We start from the raw sequence: 25,765 nt of genomic DNA on the forward strand, positions 1-25,765 counted from the left end.
CGCATACTTCTTCTGACAGCAGTTTCCTTTTTTCTGTAGTTGTTAGTAAACGTGGATTCCCGTTGACCTTTTGCTGGCGGACATCGCAATAAAAGCGAAGAAAATCCGCAGGTCTACCTAAAACACGCAAAAATCGTTCAAGAAGACCGCACATTCAAGCACCAGCACGCACACCCGAAGCCGTCGCGCTCATTCCAGAAAGGGGGAAAGCAGTGGTTGCCAGACCTGTTGTCTTCGCCCGATGAAAAGGTCTATAGAAGTCACCGACAGACAGCAACATTGCGACCCCGCTGAACAGAATTTCGCACAGCCGGAAAAGGAAAGAGTGAAACCGAATACAAGGGTGTGTCCAACATTCCCTGTCGTGGCATATGCACTGGGCATCACTGTTTCCTTTAATCAGAAAGGCTACTCATCCACCATTTTTAAACTGCCCATTTCTTCCCTCTGCGGGTGATACGCGTTACTATTACTTTCATTTTTAATGTGAACGAGCAAGCAGGGATTGACTCGCTTTCGAAGATGCAGAAAATGATTTGAAAGAATTCACGCGCTTTGAAAGTGCAAAGAATTTTGAATTCAGCATCAGTTTTACAACCTGTCTGTGCTGCACTTTTTTTTTCTCTTTTTTGCATCGGTCGCTGCAGCAGCACGCCGCTACGTGATGAATGGATGTCGAAAGAGGGCCGCCATATCGACACGGGGCGCTCCCGACGGAGGCTGACACGCGCCGCTTCTTTTCCGCGTGCTGCTTCCACGGACCCGCCTGTCGATCGAGTTGCGACGCGAGCTGGATTTGGAAATGCTTTGCGAGGGCACCCGTGAAGGTAGAAAAAGAATGAAAATGTGAAGCGGTGGGCAGAAAAAAAAGACCCCCACGCACGATAGCGACCGCAATGAAACGACGCGAGCGAGGGCCGATACTTGACATATCTCAATGTGCCTGTCAAATGAGTGGCGTGCTGTATTCAGAAGCAGGGTGATAGCGGAGAAAGAAAAGACAATAAAATAGTTCAGGCCGTAAAAATGGGCAAGGGCGTAGCATGAAAGACGCGATGGGCGTAGTTAGCATACCTGTAAGCTGTTGCGTAAATATGTAAGCCACATCCAAGTTCTCGCGTTCCTTTCTCGATTCGAAGGTTACGAAGAGGGTTGGCGCTATTTCGGTCGATAGCGCGTACTTTTCGAAAGCTTCACTATGCCGCAACAAAGCTGCATCAGGTACGACAGAATGTTCATTCCGAGAAAAAGAAAACGGCAAATGTGATTTCATTTTGCGCAAGTTCGATGCATTTTTTGCATTCGGGAGACTGCGCAAACAGATAAAATAAATAGGCTCCCTTGATCGCCTAAAGGACATCGAAAAAGACTGCTGCCAAACTTGGGGCGAAGAAAATCAAAAAGAAGCACATGGCTCAGTGCCTCAGTGCGCCAGGCTTTGTAAGCCGGAGCAGGCGAGAGCACCAGTAATGAACAAAAATGAAGACGGCTGGGCTGAGAAGGGAAATGAGTCATAAGAAAGAACCGCGGGGGGGGGGGGGGGGCGGTGTCCCGCACGAGAGGATGAATAAAATGTCACTGGGAGAACAGGCGCGCAGTAGGGAGAAAAAGAGCACGGCACATTGTGTCCGCAGGTGCTATGCTAATGAGGCCTTGTCAGGCCGTGTTGAGGCGCAGGTGCAAATGCCACCGCCACGCCTCCCTCCTTCGATCCTCCCTCTCTCAGGGGCATCGCCACGCCGTCGTGGCTGCGAGGCCTAGACGCTTCGGAGGCTTCTCTGGTGAAGGAGCATCCGTGCACTACGGCGCCAAACGAGCCAGTCGTGATTGGCTCCGGGGCAGCTGAGTTGGCGAGTGTCATTTTGTAACACTAAATACCACCGATTGGAATCCAGTCCTCGATTGAGTTAAGAAGAGCAGACGCTTGAAAAGGACAAGTAAAGGCGCACTCCAATACATTTGAGTTGGCAGCACGCACAATTTAAAAAAGGTTCGCTGCACGAGTGGAGCGGAATTACAGTCGGAACACGTGCTCCACCTTGTTGAGCGGTGTGTACAGGCCTTGCGAGGACATAAGGAATTCGCAGAAAGTCAGATAACAAAATCAACAGAGGTAATCAATGGAGATAACCCGGCAGCACAGGAGCTAAATGGCTCATCGGTTGTAATATACATCATATAGGGCAGGTAGCGCAAAAAACACGGGGACACAAGAAAGCAACATAAGCACCAGACGAGCGTTCGTCTGTTGTTTATCTTGCTTTCTTGTGTCCCCGTATTTTTTGCGCTACCTGCCCTATATGATGAATTCTTACAAATTCGCCCAAATGTCCGTTCTCGTAATACACAGTTCCGCGTTCTTCACCATGCAGTGAAGCCCTGTCAGAGCGCATTCTAGGGATCGCTTCAAGTACCTCTGGAGTAAATGTTGCAGTGACGAGAGTGAAGGTAGGCGATTGGGAAGTACGATCGCATTTTTGCTCGTCTTAGAATAGAACTGCCCAGCTGGCTTCACGGTGGCACGATCATCTCTTGACAATGAAATTGGAGCAGCAATCTGTAACCGGTTGAGGCGGATCAGTGTTGACCTGCAGCGGTTATTGGTAGAATAACATGCATGATCTTGTTAAAGCTTATAGCTCAAATATGATGTATATTTGAGCTAGCTGGTGTCCCAATAGCATTGAGAAACCTGAGCCGACGAGATATAGGTTGAACGACGACAGGCTCGTATTACGTGCCCTCTGCGTGTTTCGTCGATAGTTTCTCGATCTTGACACAGCGGAAGGACGCCATGTTGAGCTAGTGGGCGGATCTCTAAGTACTGATCTATGCGTTTGCCTGCATCGGTGAGCTCACAAAGCGATATATGCTTTCCGCTATAGCCGAGTTACGAATCTCTTCCATCGCTACAACGCACGCGACACGGTGTTCTGAGACTGAGCGGCCATACTTTATCAAATGCCCGCCCCGTCCCCAGGAAGGAAACACTGAAAAGGCACAATCCTGTAAATAAATATTCATTAGGGAAAAAAGTGGCCTCGCCGATTTAGCCGAAAACGCGACGGAACCGGCGATCAATTTTAGAATACAAGAGCAGTCAACAGCGCCGTCAGTGGTGATTCAGGCCTCGCTCGCACTTCAATGCATGAAATGAGACCGAGAGGAAATCGTCAGAGTTGTGGAAACAGTGGCAAGCGCTTTGTTCAAATGACCGGAGAGTGCTGGAGAGACGACAACTGGCGAGGTAGATTCACACATCGCCCGCAGTCCTTTTACGCACTCTCATTTCTTTGAACAAAATGCTTTGCCACCTATCCATCCTTTTGAAAGTGCGAAGCGTCTCAAAACGCTAGCTTGCACGCCGTACATTCTTAAAAGGGCCCTGCAACAATATTCCAAGTAATAGTCATGTGACCTCACCTTCGGAGTGTATTATTAATAATAATATCTGGGATTTGACGTCCCAAAACCACGATATGATTATGAGAGACTCCGTAGTGGAGGGCTCTGGAAATTTCGACTACCTGGGGTTCTTTAACGTGCACCTAAATCTAAGTAGACGGGCCTCACACATTTTCGCCCCAATCGAAAATACAGCCGCCGCGGCCGGGATTCCATCCCGCGACCTACGGGTCAGCAATCGAGCGCCATAGCCACTAGACCACCGTGGCGGGGCTATCGAGGTGTATTGCCTCAAGAAACGATTGGCGCAAAAAGTTGTCGAATCCGTCAAGGATATTCGGAATTCCAGGGACTTGTCGCACGCTTACAGTTTCAGTTTATTAATAAAAGCTCAAGCTACGAAAATTGGTTACAGATCTTACGCAGACGAGGGTCCCAAAGTCAAGCGGCTGCAGCGAGATCCTCGGACTAAAAAAAAAGAAAAAAAAAAAAGACTTGTACCAGAGTTGTACGTAACGCGCTACAAGTAATCGATTACTTATAATGAATTACATTTTTTGTAATTTTCTAGTCTAACTGGTGACTTTTTCAAAACTGTACCGTTCCGGGTAATTAAATTACATTCTCTAGTAATTGACTACCAGTAATTTATTACCAGTAATCAATTACTTTTTTTTTCCAAAATCAACTTAACCAGTCTTCTACGGCAGTTCTCGTCGAGAAAAATATGCGACCGCTCTCTGTGGCACTCCCCGTCCCATCAGACGGGGGGGGGGGGGTCCCTACGGAGCCTATTCTCTCATTTCTTCCTTGGCCTTACCTGCAATGCCTTACCCGAGCGCCAGCAACAGAGAAGCGCGACGCTTTATAGCGGACACTAGCATCGAAGCAAGGTGTTCCTACGTTATAATACCGCCCTTACCTCCTGCGCGTGCATTGAGAGAGTGTTCAGCGTAGCACATGACCTCTTAACGAGGAAACGTCGATGAATAAGCGACGACAGCTTTGAAAAATAATTCCTGTTGAAAGTTAACGTGTAACACTAAATCACAGAAGCCACAGTCAGCTTCCCAACTTTCACGCAAGCCTCCAACCTTCTCTCCGCCATGCAAGCCACAGTATAGTTCGTTCTAGTTTGAGTAAAGTTGTATTATTGTGTTACGGCAATAAAATTTTGAAGGAACCTAACGCAAAAGTAATCAATTACATTGCTGTAATTGCTCCGTTACTTCTATGGGCTGTAATTGACCACTGTAATCAATTCACAAGATGCACATATCATCGGCTGCAGTGACACTGGTCCCAACTGTGATCACTGTCAAGTGCCAGAAACACTTGAGCACATATTTTGTACCTGCCCAGCATACGCACGCAAACGACAGAAACTGATTTCCTCTACTGAAGGAGTGCATAATAGGCCATTAACTGATGAGGTTGGGCTGGGTCCTTGGCCTGACGCCAACAGCACAACTGTGGTCATAACAGCGGTCGCAGCTTTCCTACAAGCCACTGTACTGGATGCGCGGCTATAGCACTGCACCACCTAGACGGGACTGTACATACTCACCTCCCTTACTTACCATCGTCATCCATCATTCTTTTTTCTCCCCTTTCCCCACCCCCGGTGTAGAGTAGCAGGCTAGAGCATACTATCGCTCAGGCCGACCTCTCTGCCTTTCTATAAATAAACCTCTCTCTCTCTCTCTCTCTCTCTCTCTCTCTCTCTCTCTCTCTCCATTTTAAGGAAGTGATTATAATTGTATTCGGTTACTTATTTTCTCTAACGTGTACGAGTCTGGTTTGTACGTATCAGGTAGGTTAAAACAGCAGAAAATTAATAATCATATTAGTGAAACAATTAACGTGTACAATACTACAGAAAAAGAAAAGAGTTATACAATGGAACGTACAATTCCATACAGAGAAATTGATTACACAATGGAAATAGCACGAAACATGGAAAACATAACAGCAAAACACGGAGGTCATTGTACTATTTATACAAAATACAAGTTTTCAGTTCATGTTTAAATGCATGCAATGAAGATGATGATTAACGCGAATAGGGCTTAAGTCGTTCCAAAGTTTAACCTCTGAAAACGATGATGTTAATTTTCCATAGTTGGCGTTACATTTCAGTGGTATAAAGTTAAAATTACGGGCAAATCTAATGTAGTGTTAGAGAACTTCCTAGAATGATATCTAAATACACCAGATACCGGAAGGATCAAGTTAGCTTGAAGGAGTTGGAAAGCACTAGAGTGAAAATAACTGTTGGTTATAATGCGAATAGCCTGATTCCAAATGTACTCAATGAAGGAGAGGTGGCAATTATCTGTATTTCCCCGTGTTGGAATACCCTATGACTATGTATGAACGCAAAGTACGAATACGTGAATTAAAAAAGAGGTCGTGATATAACACAGTTGTTGTACAGAAGGCTCTCTTTCGTTTAATGTAACCAATGTGACTATAGTGAGCTTCAAGTCAGGGTACGATTTCATATCAATGAAGGATACAGCTGGCTGTGGGGATTAGATGATTAACAATGATTACTTGGGGTAGGCCAGGAAGCTCTTTTTTTTTAATGTTTTAAAATGATTTTGCCTGGGTTTTGAATGAAGATGTTTAAACGACAGCATTCGCAAGTTTTAGCCAATTGATTGTTAAGCTTGAGGAGTAAGGTTGTCAGCGACTGGTCAAACACACAAATAGTAGTATCGTCAGCATATAGGACCACTTTAGAAAGATTAAGACTATCAGGTAAGTCATTAACATAAACGCTAAAAACAACAAAGGCCCAAGTATTAAGCCCTCTTGTACCCCTTGATTAATGGCCTTAATTTTACAATAAACGCCCCCTATGCACACTGAGTGCTGTGGATCAAGTAAGTACCTTTTTAACAATGTTAAAGCTCTGCTAGTTCTAGTTTGAATAAAATATTAGAGTGTCAGAGGCTTTAGTAAAGTCAGGATAAACAGATCTGACATATTTACCATTCTGTGTCAGAGGTGACCAAATGGGGAGATGACCTTCGACAGGCACATCAATGACGCCTGCTCCTGGAGTTGGTGTGATGGTGCTTAGCGCGCGGTAGAGAAGAGCACTAGTTCCGTTAAGGGAAAATGTAGTAGTGTACTGAACTAAAGACTCCAGGCCGAAACCAACAAAACAATCACTACGTTTCCGTTCTGCTATTGTTATCAGTATCCATTAAGGTAATTTTGGTATCACCAGCCAGTACTTTTCTTTTTTCAGCGGGAATTATACGCAGTACTGCAGCCTTTATGTAGGAAATCTGGAACAGATGAGGAACGATAAATGCGAGCACTAATTAAAACCACTGCTAGAAGGACACAAGTTAATCCACACGAGCTTACAGATAGAAACGCTAAAAGACCTGCATTTATACTTAATTTGAGATGATATGAATATAGCCTAACCAACGTGACCACTACAGAGTTACTGTATATGCTACCTTTAGGTAGCAGAGTTGCGCATAACTTTTCCTTGCGCCGCGAGCGCCGCTGGCATTCGTCGAGTGCCATCACGTGGTGCAAAATGACGTCAAATGTTCAATTCCACGCGGCGAAGCCAACTTTACGTGCCCCGCCGGCGCGGCGCCCGCGCGTCCTCTGCCCGCGCCTAGTTTCCGTCAGTTCCATCGTGATTGCCATTAGCGGTCGTCGAGCGTTTCAGCGTGCATGCGTTCGTCGAGTGTGTGCTTTGTTTATCGGCTCCATACCTTTGCGAAATGTTCGAAAGTACGTCGTATTGACAGTTGTGCGCTACACATCACTGGGTGTAGTGCACCTAACTGCACAAACCGCACACGAAATGGGAAAGCGTATTACGCCGTACCTTCTAATATTTCTAATAATTAAGGCTTTCGCCTTAATAATTAGAATGTGTACTGCGCAGAATGGGCGGTTCACGTGAACATTTGAAATGAGTTTGAAGCTACTTTTCTGCGCCGCTTTTTTGAACAGTGAAGCAGTGGTGAATGGTGGTTAATGACACTTTGTCAGTGGTCGCCAGCGCAACCGGACACGCGATATTTTGTCGACGGCCGCTGATCAGCTGGCATCGGCGGCCAAAATGCTTTCTTACTGTCGGCCATACGTGCGTGAAGTTTCCTTCAAACGCCCTTCAAGAGAAACACTTCTCGCCTTACGTCCAGGGGAGAAAAGCTCGTGTGCATGCTGAAAGTAATCGCGCCGCTTTTCGTTGCAAAGTACTGCGCAGAAAAGCGAACTTTTGAGCTGTTCGATCGTAGCATGCATCTGAAAGCTGTGATGGTGGAATCGGCCCACCGCTGTAAAATTATCCGTTCTCTTATGGCACCTATGAACTAACGTTTCAATCGCCTAATTCAAATTTCATTGACTCCGTCACCTTTAGTACACTTCATGTGCTTTGATTCACTTTAATTCTGAGTTGTTTCACTTGGTTCACATTTGGTTGTGTGTATGAGCAGCCACTGCTCCACGTCCTGCACTGCACCCAGGGATTGGCCTAACGCTGCCAAAGTGTTGTTCTTCGCGTTGTTTTGTTCGCGGACACGATCCGTGAGAACCTGTAGCAATATACAGTTTCGCTGCAAAAGTGGAACCATACTCAGCGCGTGCGAATAATTCTGCGGCAAGTCGCCCGCACCGGAGATCGCGCCGTATTTGTCTCCTGCACGCGCGACGAGCGGCTTCTCTGCACAGCCGTTGAACATAATACGCAACTCTGCTACCTAAAGTAGGGTGTACTAGAACTGTCGAGTGGCGTGAACGCGCCTCTCCACCTGATGCCTTCCGCGTCGACCGTAGCGGCGGCGCTGCAGTCGCTCGGTACTGAAGGCGCGCTGCGACACGCGCCAGAACTGCTGGGCGAGTCGGCGGCACCCGGCTAACTCGGCTCTATTACTGACGTGGCTTTCGTTGCCTGTCTGCCATTATTAAGCCTAGGACTTGTCGACGTAAGCCTTGATGGAAGAAACTTGAAAGCTTTTAATGGATGCTTGCTTCATATATGCCTTTGAGAGATACTGCAAATTAGATATTTTAGCCGAAGCGACTGCTGGGAGGTACGCAAAATATAAAAATAAAAACGCCCAGGCTGATTGCAACAGTGAAGATTCGCGATCTCGGTGTAATTAAGCCGAACTCATTGCTGGGATAGTTAGTAAATTACTCTCAATTAGCTATAGACGCCGAACGACCGGCAGAGTAAGGAAGAGACGGAGGAAACAGAAAGGGCGTGCGTTATTCTGATTTCTTCTCTTAACTCTATCTTCTGGTGGTGATTCGGCGTCTAATGTTTTCAGAGTAACTCAGCTGCTCTATTGGAATTTAGCTGTGCTCAGAAAGATCTGTGCTGATATATTATTCTGCCGAAAGCACGCCGAATGTTTACCGTTGGCGAAGCCGTGTGTACGGTGAGTCTCTTAACAAATTCGCTGTGTAAATGTGACTTTTTCGACGTTACGAGAGCTCAAAGGTATCGGAAGTCAAACGTAACTGGACCGCGTGCAAATAACGGTCGTCCTCAGGGGCATTGCACGGATATTTTTAAAGGGGCCGGGTGGGGAGGTGTGACTTTACCGTCCGTATTCGTGCGTATATATATATATATATATATATATATATATATATATATATATATATATATATATATATATATATATATATATATATATATATATATATATATATAACCTAAAATAATATATCGCAAAACGTAGAGCACCACCGCCTCTCCTGTCTTCACTTTTCACACTTTACAGATAAAATTACTACAAAACATTGTCATAAACAAGCTTTTGCAATCACATCAATAGAGGATCTGGAAAACAGCGCAATATAAGCTGTTCATAGAAAAGGACAGCTGTTTAGAGTGAATTTAGGTAGAATAACCGACGGGCTATAATTACATCTGCGCATTTTAATATGAGATAAGCCCGGCCTGATGCATCAAGTTCGTGCCTCGGAGGTGAACGTGCGCCTTCCGCTCGGCTCCCTGGCTCTGCTTCCTGGTATTTCAAGCACTCAGAGGTCGCATAACCGATGCACAGTAACCACGGAAGCACGCTGTTGAAACAAGATAGCCTTTCGGCATTAAAGAAACAGCGCAAAACTGGCACAGTAGAACTCAGCCGTCGGTAATACAAATTTTGTGATAGAGTTATTTGTGTTCAGGTTACTCATGAAACAATCGAGCGCATTGGAGCTCATATAAGGATCAATGCTCTGGATATCGTAGGGACTGCCGACAGAAGTATTGTAGGCTTTCGTCGCTGGTTTGTTATTTCTTCACTCTTCGTAGTGCGTTCGCAGTCGCTTATGGTGTAGCACGGCTCGAAGTGTTGCTTGCAAACCGCACAGCAATCAGTGAGCAGCTAGGTGCATGTGTGCGAAATTCGATTGTCGCCTTCTTAGGGCGTCGGCAGGCTCCTCAAACAGGGAATATCTCGGCGCAATTTTGGCACACCTGCATATTCACTCGTGCATCAAGGCGCGTAGCAGGCGTTGAGACATCGATTAAAGCTCAGTATTGCATTAACAGCGCTCAAAACGCGCAATTACACACTTTCTTAGGCTACGACGCGCGCGCGCCAAATGCAGACGCTCTCCACAGCTTCAGTACAAACTGACTACAGCGCCGCCGCTACTATCGCCCGTCGGAGCATCACCCGAGATGCGGCGCGGCCGCTTCGTTCGTTCCACTGCCCACTTAAAGGTAGCATATACAGTAACTCTAGCTCACTACAGAGCGCGGCGCCGGCACGTGTCTACCGCGGTAACTATGCAGCGCAAGAATCCTCAAATCAGCCAATGGCCGTCTCCTCCCCTCCGTTAACGTAGTCGGGCCCATGGAGGAGGAAGAACTAGAGGCCCTATCGTATACCGGTGCATTGGGAAATATGTGGCGGAAGTGACGTCAAATTTATGGTGCAAGCAAAAAGACGCCTCGCGGCATGCTCTCCGCGGAATCATGGTGCCGGCGTAAACATAATGCATATTGTGTGGTTTGCATGTAGCGAAATGCTGGCAACTTTAACTGGCTGTTCGTGCGTGAAATGCCCGAGCGCAGCGTGCTGAAATTCTTCGAGAAGCGTTGTTGTGCAACAGTCCAGAATGTACCGGTACGTGCCGTAATCAAATGCATTCAGCGCCTGCAGCATCCCATTCAGACTCACTTGGCAGCGATTTATACGTTCTTTATGTCATGTAAGCAGGAGGTTAAGCAGATGTTGTTGGAAAGGATGCCGGGCTTTCGACATTTCGTTTCCTTTCTCGGAGCCCGAATTCACGACATTATATGGTGGTCGATGAGCAGTTCTCTGCGCGTATGTATTGAGTGCGCGCGGCACAGCAAGATTTCAAGTGCTTATGCAGTAGCTATTCTACGCAACGCTAACCTGCGCGTATTCGAGGTAACTTTATGTTGAAAAGACGACAACGCTGTATTGTATACGCAATCATAATAATGAACAATACTTGGGGTTTTACGACTCAAATCTATAGTATACGATATGATTATGGGACGCCGTAGTGAAGGGCTACGGAAATTTTGACCGAATAGGGATCTTTACCGGCACTTAAATCTAAGCACACGGGACTCTAGCATTTCGCCGCCAGTGAAATGCGGACACCACGGCCGGAATTCGATCCCACGACCAGCGAGTCAGCAGTCGAGCACCATAACCACTACATACCACCACGGCTGGGTTGTATACGGGATCATGAACGTATAGTTCGGAATTCCAGTGCGCACACAAGAACTAGCATACAGCGCGCGCATTAGCGCCATGTAGTCCGATAAAAACAAAAGTTTTTTCTTTTGCCTTCAGCATGAACGACGCAGCCTCGAAAAACACGTACGATACGATACCTTTGGTGCATCTTATGTACGGCGCGTCATACATAAAAAAAAACAATATAGTTTCAGGGTATTCTGGACTGACACAGCGAGTAAGAACAAGAAGAATGCGGGTCAGAGAGCTTCGCATGCAAATACCATGCATCAGTGATACAGGCTAATAAAACTAATACCAGGTAATGTCGCCTTGTGTTGAATAATAGTAGCTAAGTAGTGATTATTAATAGCTAGTCCTGGTTGTTGATGGCTAAATTCGGCTAATGGACGGCTAATACTGTCAGGTAGCCTTGCCCCATGATGCCTAATGTCGGCTGGTGCTTTGGTGTGACATTGTCACGGGGTTGTGACGTCGACGAAGACAGCAGTTGGTGTGTTCAAGAGGTTCAAGATAGAACTCTTCATTTGGCCGAACTTGTGCCCGGGAAATGAAAACTCAAACTACAGCAATACACGCAGTACACTGATAGCGGCGAACAGGGCATCGGCCGGCGATAAAACTGATCCTTGCTGGGACGCGCCGTCTTATGTACATACATCACGCATCGAACTTTCCAGCCTTATCACTGGTGGTCGCGCAAGCACTGCAATAATCTTGAAAATTCACGTCCTGCGCGCAATCGTAACAAAATGACCTACTACAATCGCGAAGCTTCTCAAACACAGCGGCGCGGTCTGCGCCGAGCGTTGCTTACCGTCCTCGCGGGTCAAACCCGAATACATCAAAATAAAAGCAGAAGCGTGCGTGGCAATGTCCCACTATGAAAAAGCATCGTCCCGATGCGCAAAACAGAACATCGAAGCAAAAAAAGAGTGCATGTAACTCGAAAGAACAACAATGAAAAGCAAATACAGAGTCCTCAAGTTCCTCAACGCGAATAAAACGGCTTGAGGCGCACGACGTGAACCACTTCAGGACGTGCGCTGCGCCGCTGAGAGCCTGTCATGCCGTCCGGAACAACCTCGTAGTCCAGTTCACCGAGACGTAGTAGCACCTTGTATGGCCCGAAGTATCGCCGAAGAAGCTTTTCACTGAGTCCACGTCGGCATATCGGTGTCTAGGCCCACACACGATCACCGGGCTGGTATTCCATGTGGCGTCGACGAAGATTATAGTGACGGCTGTCCATCCTCTGTTGCTTCTTGATACGCAAGCGGGTGAGCTGTCGAGCATCTTCGGCACGTTGCAAATAAGTGGTGACGTCGAGATCGTCTTCGTCGGTGGTAGCTCGCAGCATTGCGTCAAGCGTCGTTGCCGGGCTCCTTCCGTGGACCAACTTGTAGGGCGACAGCTGCGTCGTTTGTTGTACTGCCGTTGTATGCGAAGGTCACGTACCGAAGGATGGCATCCCACGTCTTGTGCTCGACGTCGACGTGCATGGCCAGAATGTCGGCGACGGTCTTGTTTAGATGCTCGGTGAGGCCATTGGTCTGAGGGTGGTAGGCGGTGGTCCGCCAGTGGCTTGTCTGGCTGTATCTCAAGATCGCATGAGTTAGCACCGCAGTGAAGGCCATACCTCTGTCGGTGGTGAGGACCTCTGGGGCGTCATGACGCAGGACGATGTCTTCGACGAAGAACTTCGCTACCTCGGCGGCGCTGCCTCTAGGTAAGGCCCTTGTTTCGGCGTAGCGGGTGAGGTAGTCGGTAGCTACTCTGACCCACTTATTTCCGCACGTCGACGTCGGGAACGGCCCCAGTAGGTCCATACCGATTTGCTGGAACGGTCGGCGAGGTAGCTCGATCGGATAAAGAAAGGCTGCTGGTCTTGTCGGCGGTGTCTTGCGTCGCTGGCAGTCTTGGCATGTCCTTACGTAGCGAGCGACGTCGGCGGCAAGGCGCGGCCAGCAGTACTTTTCCTGTATTCTCGCGAGCGTGCGGGAAACACCGCGGTGTCCAGCCGTCGGGTCATCGTGTAGGGGCTGGAGGACTTCTGGTCTCAGTGCTGAAGGGCACCAGGAGAAGGCAGTTGGTTCGAAGAGGTGGGAAGTTCTTCTTTAGGAAAACACCGTTTTTGCAAGAAAAACGACGCCAGTCATCGTTTGAATACCTTCGGAACAGCGGCGGCCTTGTCGGCGAAGTATTCCATAAAGCCCCTGAGTTCGGGGTCCACTCGCTGTCGTTCGTCGAAGTCGTCGGCACTTATGGTTCCCAAGAAGCAGTCATCCTCCTGGTCGTCCTGCGGTGGTGGGTCGACGGGGGCGCGAGACAGGCAGTCGGCGTCGGAGTGTTTTCTTCATCATCAGCCTGTCTACGCCCACTGCAGGGCAAAGGCCTCTCCCATGTTCCACCAATCAACCCTGTCCTGTGCTTTCTGCTGCCACGTTATACCTACAAACTTCTTAATCTCATCTACCCACCTAATTTTCTGTCTCCCCCTCACGCGTTTGCCATCTCTGGGAATCCAGTCAGTTACCCTTAATGACCACCGGCTATCCTGCCGACGTGCTACGTGCCCGGCCCATATCCATTTCTTCTTGATTTCAACTATGATATCCTTAACCCCCGTTTGTTCTCTGACCCACTCTGCTCTCTTCCTGTCTCTTAAGGTTACACCTATCATTTTCCTTTCCGTCGCTCGCTGCATCGTCCTCAGTTTAAGTTGAACCCTCTTTGTAAGTCTCCAGTCTCCATGTAAACGAGGGTAATGTCGAATTCTTGAAGTTGTAGGCTCCACCGTGCGAAGCGACCTGAAGGGTCCTTCAAGTTAGCTAGCCAACACAAGGCGTGGTGGTCGCTCACAACTTTGAAGGGCCGGCCGTAGAGGTAGGGGCGAAACTTCGATGTAGCCCAGATGATGGTCAGGCACTCCTTTTCTGTGGTGGAATAGTTGATTTCTGTCTTTGATAGCGACCGGCAAGCATAAATGACGACCCTTTTCAGCCCGTCAGTCTTCTGCACAAGGACGGCGCCGAGTCTACGCTGCTTGCGTCGGTGTGGGTTTCCGTATCGGCGTATTCGTCGAAATGCGCTAATATCGGAGGCATCTGAAGGCGTCGTTTCAGTTCTTGAAATGCTTCTATTTGCGCCGTTTTCCACTTGAATGGCACGTCGGTCTTCGTGAGGTGCGTTAGCGGCTCGGCTATTTGTGAAACTTCCTTGACGAAGCGTCTGTAGTAGGCCCACAAGCCGAGAAAACGGCGTACAGCCTTGTTGTCGGTGCGTGGCGGGAATGCAGCAATGGCAGCTGTTTTCCGCGGATCTGGGTGAACACCATCCTTGCTGATCACGTGACCCAAACACAAGAGCTCCTCGCACGCGAAGCGGCACTTTCAAGGATTCAAGGTGAGTCCGGAGGCCTTGATTGCTTGAAGTACACTTTCAAGGCGCCGAAGGTGTTCGTCGAAATTTGAGGAAAGCACAACGACGTCGTCCCAGCACACGAGGGACGTCTGCCACTTCAAGCCGGCCAGTACTGTGTAGATACCGCGTTGAAAAGTCGTAGGTGCGGAGCAAAGACCAAAGGGGATGACCTTGAACTCGAACTGACCGTCTGGTTTTATAAAGGCAGCCTTTTCTCGGTCTCTCTCGTCGACTTCTATTTGCCAGTAGCCGGTTTTCAGGTCCATCGACGAAAACTATTGCGCGTTGTGGAGTCGATCTAGGGCGTCGTCTATTCGAAGGAGAGGGTACTCGTCCTTATTTGTGACCTTGTCCAGGCGACGATAGTCGATGCACGAATGTAAGGTTCCATCCTTCTTCCTCACTAACACCACAGGTGACGCCCACGGACTCTTGGCTGAATGATGTCGTCGCGTAGCATTTCGTCGACCTGTTTCCTAACGGCTTCGCGTTCTCGCGTCGAGACTCCGTACGGGCTCTCACGGATTGGTCGGGCACCTTCTTCTGTTATGATGCAATGTTTCGAGACGGGTCTATCGATTTCTTGACGACGACGAGAAGCAGTCCTTGAATTTCAGGAGCAGGGCTTTAAGATGGTCTTGCTTGTGCTTCGGGAGGCTCGGATTCACGTCGAAATCTGGTTGGGGACCTCGATCCTTCGAAGCAAGCTCGGTAACATCGAAGAGGGCGAAAGCATTGCTGGCGTCCATGAATTCGCCGATGTAGGTGACCGTCGTAACAATGTTGAGGTGCCTATATTCGTGGCTGAAGTTTGTCAGCACTAACTTTGTTTTGCCATCGCGCAGCTCGGCTATCCCTCTTGCGACGCAAATCTGACGGTTCAAAAACAGGTGCTGTTTGCCCTCGACGACGCCTTCGAGGTCTGCGGGTTCTTGGGTGCTGACGGAAATGATGACGCTGGAGAGAGGCGGAATGGTGACGTGCTCTTCTATCACATTCAATGCGGCGTTCCCTGGCGTCGTGTGCGGTGGCAGCGCTTTTTTTGGGGTTAGTGTTATGGACTCAGGCCTCAGATCGATGACGGCGCCGTTGTGACTTAGGAAGTCCATCCCAAGTATCACATCCCTGGAGCAGTGTTGTACGATTACAAAGCTCGCAGGATAAGTCCGGTTATTGATGGTTACTGTTGCGGTGCAGACTCTAACCGGGTTCAATTAGGTGGCCTCCAGCGGTCCGGATTTCAGGACGTTGCCAAGCAGTCCTAACTTTCCTGTGGCGAACGGTCCACTGACGACGGAATAGTCGGCTCCAGTGTCGACGAGAGCGGTGACGTTGTGGCCGTCGAATAGTACGTCGAGGTCGCTAGTTCGTCGCCTTGCGTTGCGGTTTTAAGTCGCGGCGTCGGGTCACGGCTACGTCGGTTTGCTCCGCTTCTTCCACGTTGCGTCGTCAGGTCTTCTTCTGGCCGCGAAGTTTCAACGTCAGGGCTCCGTTCGACTTACAGTGTGTTTAAATTTCGTCGCGGCCTCGTCGTCGGCGGCCGAGGATGTTCGATGTTTCGGCGTACAGCAATCGCACCTCCATCGGTTCCTGCCCTTATTGGAGGGAAACAGCGCGAAAGACGAAGGACCAGGCACAGAAGGACTTGGCAGAGAAGGACCAGGCAGAGAAGGGATTTTGTTGTAAGTCAGCGCCAGGGCCGTACCCAGGAATTTTTTTCGGGGGGGGTTTGCGTGTAGAACGGCTGCCATTTTTTAAGATTTATACTGGCTTATTTTTGTGAATAAATCAAGTACATCGCTTACTTGTAATAATTCGATGGTACTTTTCAATTATTTGTACCCAAATAAAGAAATTGGTATGTCAACCTCAAATTCTGGTTAAAGCAAGAAATAAGTTTAGACAATAGCACCACCAAAGCCGGGGACACCGCGACCAACGGCTCCTGATGAAGTAACACAATGTAACCACGGTACAAAAACGGTATGTATGTGTTACAAGCTGCCACTCTAGCGTCGCCAGCGCGAAGTCGGCGACGGGAATGGCAGCAGGTTAGGTCGTTCCGTACGTAAGCAGAGACAGTGAAGAGATCAGAGACGTGTGTGGGGAAAAACAAAACTCTAGTGATATTGCAGCACGAGGAATCTAGTACAACACTTAATACCAACTAACAAAATACATATGAAATCAATAAATCAGCTTACAAGAGAGAAGTATTACAAACTACACAAAACTAACCAACAATAAAACTACAGATGAGAAAGTCCGAAGGTATAAACAGGTGAAGGGATACCTGTGATGACCGGCAGCGTTAAGTCCACGACGATCGGATGCAAGAAGTCAGAGAGAGTTCTGGCACAACTGCGATGTCGGCGGTGTTGCAGCGCTGGTGTTTCCGGTAGGCTAGTGCTTGAAGCCGATCTCGGGCAGGTTGAACTTACTCGAGATTCAAGTACCGATGCCTACGTTACAGACGTTAATTTCGCGTCACAACTAGACGAATGGCTAAGTTTAGGTGGCCAGTCGATACGGAGCCACAACCACTTAAGGGATACTTCTTGATCTCCTTCTACACCATGTTGGTCAGCAACTAGACTGCTTAGCAAGGCGAAATCCTGCGCTTAAATCGACCTCCGTGTCCCCTCATTCTCGTCCTGGGGGAAAAGAGACCTCTACATGGGTCCAATCATGCACGTTTCATTGTTAGAAACTCCACCCTAAAAATATATTGACCGCGTCCCTTTTTAATTAGGAGAGGGTCCTCAACTGAGCGAGAGTGACAACCTGTTGGGGTTCTCTCATACGGCTTGTCCACAAGCAGTTTTGCCCGTGGGAATGGTCAGTTTCCTTGGTTTCAGCCGGTGCGTCTTGCAGTCTACAGCTGGTTCGGGGTGCATCGCGGCCTTTGACGACCCTGCCGACGCCGCCGTAGGTACAAAGGATCAAACATCGGCGACTAACGTTTGAAGAAGAACACCCCATTCAGTACTTCCCTGCACTAAAGACCAGTCTTTTCATGAGCGAACGGTTCCACCGGTCAGCGGGGGAGTGCGGCGCCCGTTAATTTGCCGTTACGCCGGGTCGCAAAAATGGCAGTCCGTGACAGTATGTATGCAAGCAAACAAACAAGTCGCCCGACATTCCGATCTTCTTGTTACCGTTCGCACATTCTGCTTGCTGGATAGTTTCCTCGTAATTGCGAAAGAATAGAAGGGTTGAAGCTTGGGCTAGCTGGGTTTAGCTTTTAATCGACTCTTGAAACATAGAGGGAAGTTTAAACGAGGAAGTTTTTCCTTCTCGGCAACTTGCAAAATTCTGTGAGGACTTGTTCTGGGGTCACTTGAAGTTCTCGATGGATGCTGAGCAGTGCTAGTCCGGTCAATCTGTCGTTGTTCATATGATTTCGAAGGTAGCTCTTCAGCCTTCTCAGTGTGGAAAAAGTCCGTTCCGGGGTCGACGTCGACACGGGTAAAGTCGCCAGGATAGAAAGTAGGCTGTGGATGTTCGGAAAAAAGTCGCGGTTGCACATCTCTAAGGCCTGTAAAGCACAAGCTGGGCGATTCTTTTCTTCGATCTGGCAGCATTTGTTCACCCACAGTGTGAACTCTGCTTCGATGACATTAGCGGAAGGAATGTCGCCAAGGTAAAACTGCACTGCATCATCAATATCAGAAAGGCTAGCCGATGCGCAGAATTTCGGCAGCAGCATGTTAAGGCCAACCACGACCTTCTTATGGGCATCGAACCGGTCTCTTAATTGATTTTCGAAGTCAGCCAGCAAAGGCAAATACACATTCCTCCGGTAGTACTCTTCGGGAGTAGCAGAAGGTACGTTGCTTCTTTGCATCTGCCTTCCAGTGATGCGTGGTAGGGCCATCTCAACATTTGTGATCTTCAGCAAAGAGAGCGACTTCAGAAAAATCTTATTAAATTCCGTTTCCGCACTAGCCCTTTTTGTGGAAAGAACGTCTATAACATTCTTTACGTGATCGCACGCTTGAGCCAAGTCACAGTCAATTTTTTGAAGAAACTTGCAAAGTGGCAGTGTCAAAGAGAAGAGGTCGCTACAGATCTGAAGCGAAACGACAAACTCGGGCTTCGTAATGGCATTGAGCAGTTGAGAAGCTTTTGATGAAGTATCAGATGACGCGGCCTCTTCTTCCAAATATTCGAGGAATTGTACAATAGGCACGTACAGTTCAAGGAAACGCTGAAGTGCATCGTGACTCTCTACCCACCTTGTTTGGCAAAAGGAGAGAACTGATTTTCTTTTTTCTTGTGTTAAATCTTCTACTTTGTCTCGCAGTTGGTTCGTCCTCTGTGGCGAAGCCCTCACAAACGTACAGGTTGAGGATACAGTTCCCAAACAGTTGCGGATGCTGGGGAGTTTGCATGCGTGAAGCAGAGCAAGGTTCAACGAGTGGGCGCTACAATGCACGTACAACGCTTTGGGCGCTGTTTGACGAATGAAGGCTTGAACACCGTTAAGGTGGCCGCTCATTGATGCCGCGCCGTCGTATCCTTGCCCGCAAAGTAGGTTCAGGTCAAAGCCATGACCTCTAAGGCTGTTCAGGATTGTGCTCGCCAGCGCCTTGCCAGTGAGATCGTACACGGGAACGAAATCTACAAAATCTTCTTTAAGTATGGGCACTCCCGACGTGTCGTGTCCAACGTACCTTACACATAGGGAAATGTGTAAGGTGCGAGATATATCAGTGGCCTCGTCAGCTAGAACTGAAAAACACGAACCTGAGTTGACGTTTTCAACTATCTTTCTTTGTATGATTTTACCACAGAGGGTGATCAACTCATTTTGAATTTTTGGGCTCGTGTACAGCGCATTCGCCGGAGATGTTTCCATGTGAGCTCTCAAGGCGGCATCTTCACATTTTGCTCTCATCCTAAGCAGTGCGCGGAAATTTCCATCATTTTTCAATGGCAGCACTTCAGACATATTTATCGGACCAGAGTCGTCTGTGCCGCGAAGCGGTACTTCTTGCCTGCCACAGAAAAGGATTGTTTCTATTATTGGCAGCAAGTTCTTGCGGTTTTCTTCCGCCTGCTTTTTAAGACCGTGGTCAAGTTGTGTTAAGATGTCATGCTGTGAGCGGGACCGGACTGCTAAAAAGTTCTCCGATAGCGTTGTTGACATGGCGTGATAACTGCTGGATGCGTGGCTCTTAAAGGCGTCCATGGCTTTCTTGTAATTGGTGAACTCCTTAGTTACAAAACAGCCCAAGCGCTGGTGCTCCCCTTTTCCTGCACACTCGCTTGCGAAGACTACGCAATATTTGCATAATGCTCCTTGAAGCTTCTCTGAATAAACAAGCCATGGGTAACGATCTACCCAGTGAGGTTGGAACTTCAGATTCCTTTTCCCTGTGGCTGGATAATCATAGTTAGCCGGAGGGGTCCACGGATTGAGCAGCAGCTTCTCCGTCGTCTCTGGATCATTTACATTATTGCTTTTCGAGACAAACAGTCCCAAGTCCAAAATATTCGCACTCGTCGCACAGAGGGGAGGCGAACCAGAATGTGTAGGTGCCATGCCACTCACCTTCCTTGGGCATTGCCCAGTGGTAAAGGCGTCACTTTGCCCAGCGTTGACTGTAGAACAAAGGTCACTTGGAGTTGCACTGCGGCCACCATCATTTTCCGGCGGCGCATGGGTGTCCTGCTTGTGTTCGTTCTCAGGTGATTCACATAAACCGGTGCATTCTCCTGAGTCGCTACAGAAGTTCCGACGCGCTTGGCTTTCCACCAGTGCTGAGGAGGGCGAAGTTTTATCCTTCGAAGGAGGCGGTTCTTCTCCGTCCGCTTCATCGGTTCGAACTTTCTTGAAGTAAGACGCAAGACTCCTTTGCTTCGTTGTTGCAGAGTGTCTTTTCATTTTGCTGCCGCAATCCTGTGCACGCACACAGAAGTGGCCAGTGGCTCCAAAAGACGTTTGCGACTGCTTCGACTGCCTGGCGTGAACGGCGGGCGATGTTTTCTTCCTCTCTTATCCACTTTACAGTGGCTAGAATGTAGAAGTGTGATGAACGCGCCGGCTCCCGCGTGGCGCATGTGTTTTCTGAACGCCGCTACAGCTGGTGTGCATGCAGGACCATTATTGTACTCCCGCTGCAGCAAACTGGATTAACGCTACTTAAAGACCTTTTCACAGAAGACTCCATGGGCACTCCATACTCCCCTTAATATACGTGAACCCCCCAAGAATGCACTGCCGAGACATTTGCACTCCCGTGGTACAGTCCAGAAAGCAGGTGTTGCTCCGTTCCTGTGAAAAAGTCACCTTTTCACAGACGGCTCCCTGGGCGCCTGCATAATTCTCTCTGGGCTGCGCTAATTAAATAGCCGTGACCCCCCAAAAATGCACTTTGTAGGCTGTGACGTCAGCCTCTGTACTCCCGCGCGCAGCCCAGCTTGGCGGCGTTTTTTCTCTCCTGTGAAAGTTGACCGCTGGTGCCGGATTGTGTGCCGGCTGTATCCTCGCTTTGTGTGCTTTGTAGGGAGGCGCATATACATTGTGTGTACAGAAGAGGTAGATTTCCTTGCGTGTGGTTAAGGTTGTTCGAAGTTGCTCGGATATGCCAGTCTTTCAGTAGATGTCATCTTCGATGATTCGTTTCGGTGGCGAAGACTACAGTTTGAGAAAAGTTTACCCTGCAGCCTGCGTCCTCGGAATGCGCCGCTGAGTTTTTCCGCTTAGGGGTTTCGTTCCCTGGCAAATTTGCGCACGTCGTGTTGGTGTTGCCGTTGCTGTCGAACTGTTTACTTTCACAGAAGGAGACGCGCTTTTCGTAGAAACCCAAAGCCGACACGTGCGGTCCGCACAGACGGATAACTTCTCCAGCGGCAATGCACAAGGAAAGCATCTGGAATCAATAAAGGAGCTGCTACGGGGTGAAAGACGAAAAAGAAAAGACTCGAAGGAACGCGAGGGCGAAGTGCAAAGCTGTACAAATAGGGCAGGTGCGCGTGCGGGGGAGGGAGCGCTGAGGTGTTCTGGTAGGTTTGAAGAAAGGAAGAAGAGGGAAGCAATGCCAGGAAAGTTGCAGTGTAACTTTGGCAGCTGGGGGTCGCTGTGAAGGCGTGTAAATATTTTAGTATCACCCGAAAAGTTAAAGCATCAAAAAAATTTCGGGGGGGGGTCAGAACCCCCTCAACCCCCCCCCCCCTAGTTACGGGCCTGGTCAGCGCTATTGTTTGTGCCCTTCTCTGCCTGGCCCTTCGTCTTTCGCGCTGTTTCCCTCCAATATGTCGTCCCAACTCGCCCAAGCAACCACTTTAGTTGCTGCCCTTAGTTTTCCGGATACGGCCTAGGCGACCGGCCCCGGGTTGGGCCAGTGTACTGGAGGCGGTGCGGTGAGACATAGCGGCCTGGCGACGGCGAATGGGAAGGTTCTAGGGGTGTCCACTGCGCTCCTGTGAGGTAGTCAGCCATGCCGTGAGGTTGTTCAGCCCACTATGGACATTACTGCATAGTTACTGCATATGCTACCTTTAGGTAGCAGAGTTGCGCATAGGTCTGGCTAGCAATCACAGCTATGCGGTGAAGTCGCACTTCATTTTTGCAGGCGACATGCCTACCATGTCGCCGATTAACATGTCTGGTGTGTCCAATGCCGGCGATAAACATTGACTACCGATGACCAGTGTTAATTCATTTCGCTGCAGCGGCGGCGTCGAAAAATACAAAAATTGGCCCGAGCGTCAGCTTCTCCGCAATGCAAGGTTGCTAGCGGCGTTTGGAACACAGATGCGGAACCCCGCTACCTAAAGGTAGCATATACAGTAACTCTAGACGGCGAGACCGCGTAGCGCCATCTGTCGGTACTGGCAGCGGCGGTAGGTGCGGCCGGCTTCCCCGCAGTGGTAGCAGAGCGGGCTGTTGTATGGGGCGCACCAAACGCCGGCTTTCCTCGGCATGTATTGCTGGCCGGCCGGCGGGCGGTGTGGCGTCGGTGGTGTCTGGCGGCGGATTTGCGGCGGTGCGGCGTCTTGACGTCGGCGGTGAGGGGGCGTGGTACGGCGGGCTGCGACTGCGTAGTTCATAGCTTGTGGCTCAGGCTGCGCTGGTTCGGGCGCTCCCAGAAATTGCTGGATTTCCTGGCGTACGACGTGGGCGACAGGGTCCACTTGAGGCTGGGAGGAGGGCAAGAATTTACGCAGCTCCTCCCGCACGGTGGCTCGATGGTGTTACGCAGGTCATCCGATTGCAGCGCCTGAACTACCCCGTAGGTCGTCGTAGGAATGCGGCAGTTCTACTGCCTCGTACGCATTTCCAGCTTCTTCTCGATCGCTGTTGCTTCCGTCAGGAATTCCTGGACGGTCTTGGGTGGGTTACGCATCAGCCCAGCGAAGAGCTGTTGTTTGACTCCTCGCATGAGGAAGCAGACTTTCTTCTCCTCGAACATGTCGGGGTCAGCGTGGCGGAATAGTGAGTTCATTTCTTCCGTGAAGATGGCAACGCTTTCGATCGGGTGTTGCGCCCGTGTCTCCAACAAGGCCGCGGCCCTTTCCTTTCGGAAGACGCTCGTGAACGTCGCCAAAAAAGTGCCGCGAAAGAGGTCCCAGGTACGGAGTGCGGACTCGCGATTCTCGTACCAGGTCCTTGCTGCGTCTTTCAGGTAAAAGTACACGTGGCGGAGCTTGTCGTCGGAGTTCCGGTTGTTAAATGTCGAGGCCCTTTCAAACGTCTCCAGCCAGGTCTCGGGGTCTTCACAGGGTGAACCACGGAATATCGGTGGCTCCCTGGGCGGCTGCATCACTATCGCTGCAGGGGACACTGCGGCCGTCATCGTGCATGTTCTCTTCTTTGCCGTGGCTCTTGGCTTGTCCGGTAAGGATCCGTGTTGGGGGGGGGGGGGGGGTAGTCATTTCAGTCTGCGGCTGGCTTGAGTGTCGCTGATGGTGTCGGTGTCTTCTTCGCGACGTGCGCTGGGTTCACGGCTTGACGGGGGCGTCTGGAACATGAACGAGCAGCACCTCCACCAGATGTCACGGGGTCGTGACGTCGACGAAGGCAGCAGTCGGCGTGTTCAAGATGAAACTTTATTTGGCCGACCTTGTGGCCGAGAAATGAAAACTGAAACTACAGCGATACACGCTGTACACTGATAGCGGTGAACAGGGCGTTGGCCGTCGATAAAACTGGTCCTCGCTGGGGCGCGCCGTCGTTTATACATCACGCATCGAATTTTCCAGCCTAATCACTGGTGGTCTCGCAAGCTCTGAAATAATCTTGAAAATAAGTCCTGCGCGCAATCTTAACAAAATGGTCTACTACAATCGAGAAGTTTCTCAAACGCTGCGGCGTGGTCTGCGCCGAGCGTTGCTTACCGTCCTCGCGGGTGAAACCCGAATGCATCAAAATAAAAGCAGAAGTGGGCGTGGCAATATTCAATGCTGTGGTTACTGTTACGCTTGCGCACTATGTGACCATTCCTCAGGAGGGAATTCCTTCAATTATTTGCGAACCTCTATTCTTGTGCCATTGCATACACACGAACCCCCATGTCGCATTCTCAGAATGCTGTACAAGTGGGGTACAAGAAAGTAGCCAAGGGGCCAACGCGTTTTTTTTTTTTTTTTTGCCGCCACCAGCGTAAAAAAAGTTGTTATTCTCACGAAGGAGCGAAACCTGACAACCCTGGAAGTAAGCACGCTTAATATGTTTATACATATTAAGCGTGCTTACTTCCAGGGTTTCCAGGTTTCGCTCCCTTGTGAGAATGTGGCTACATTTTTTACGCTGGTGGCGGCAAAAAAAAAAGCGCGTTCGCCACTTGTCTTCTTTGTTGTTTCCACATTTTTAACCAAGTTATTCATATCTGGTGATGATGCAGTCGCTGCCATTGTGGTAAGTGGTGTCAAAACATGGCGGCCAAGGCCTGTTGCCAGCTCCAAAAATTTAATTTGGCGCCTGCATTACTTGAAGAAACAAAAAAAAAAAAAACCAGCTTACGGACGCGCACAAAAGAAGAGAAGACGACACCAGCGAGTGTTTTGGATACATGGCGGCGAATCGCGCAGAACTGTTGCATGGGGCCTCAATTTACGGACCACAAATATTGCTGAACGCGACTTTAAACCGTGATTGAATGTGAACAGGGCAATCGAAAGCGCTCCGCATCCAGTGCACTCTGCACTTAACATTAGAAATCGGGTGTTAGGTACGGGCGCACTGCTCGAACTTGGTCTTCGCGTAAAATAAATGATTGCGAAAATGACTACGATGGATGCTTGAAATCCACCAACTGAGCACACTCATGCCTTCTCATTTTTACTGTCGCCATAATGTAGTTACTTCTAGTCCTTTCAAGGAAATTCACGCAAGACGCGTGAAGAGTGCATTTTTTTGCAACAGTGCACGAAACTTGGTGATCCTGCACGAAATGATTGCTAAAGCCAACAATTTACGCCTGAATCTCAGCAATTTTGATTCTGGAACGTTGAAGCTGTACTTATTGACATTTACGCAAGAAAGGATTTCGCATTTCGTCATTCAAATAAAAATGTCGGACGTCGCAGTCGTTTTCACACACGCGTGGCTACTTTTACTGCCCTGGGTAAAGTTGGCCGCTTTCTGGCGAGTTTTTCCCATTTGTCGGCAGTTTTTCGTCTTTTCGACCCGGGAACCCTGCTTACTCTGGGTGTCACGCGTACAGAAATACCCGTAATGCGTCCACGCAAACTGTTCTTCCGGAAACACATTTCGCTGTCTTGGCACCAGAGGTGATCCAGAGATAAGCCTGTAATCCAATCTCAGGTTAAACAGGAATTAGGGCCTGTTGCGAATGGCCAGCCGGGCTCTGGGCGCCAGAATCCTCACGTAAGTCATGTTGTTGGGCTAGTTGGTTCATCGATTTTGAAGACATGTTTAAAAAAGACAACACGTTAGAAACATCCAAACGCAGTATGTGTGTGTGCGTGTTTCCAACGTGCTGTCTTCTTCGCGCAGTTTAAACATGTCTTCAGAATCCTCGCCCCTGCAGAAAATGGGGTGAGCACGTGTATCGTGCGTAAATAAAGAGATTGCGGGAGATACTGTAGTGACATGTATGGTGCGTGAAATATGCGCGAGATTATGTTCTCCATAAAAGAAAATCAAAACCAAAGGCGAGACGGGCTGCTCTGCGCCCGCCATTTTTGCGCAGTTTGTCGTTCGTATGCCATGTAGCTGGCAC

General features: G+C 49.1%; 1 protein-coding gene across 1 annotated transcript in view; it reads right to left on the minus strand.

Moving 5' to 3' along the window:
* The window catches only part of LOC119402536 (LIM/homeobox protein Awh), a 146,432-nt gene that overhangs the window by 61,965 nt on the left and 58,702 nt on the right, over positions 1 to 25,765 (minus strand). The window lies entirely within an intron of this gene.

The sequence above is a fragment of the Rhipicephalus sanguineus genome, chromosome 1 (genome assembly GCF_013339695.2).
Source record: "Rhipicephalus sanguineus isolate Rsan-2018 chromosome 1, BIME_Rsan_1.4, whole genome shotgun sequence".
In the NCBI taxonomy this organism is placed as follows: domain Eukaryota; kingdom Metazoa; phylum Arthropoda; class Arachnida; order Ixodida; family Ixodidae; genus Rhipicephalus; species Rhipicephalus sanguineus.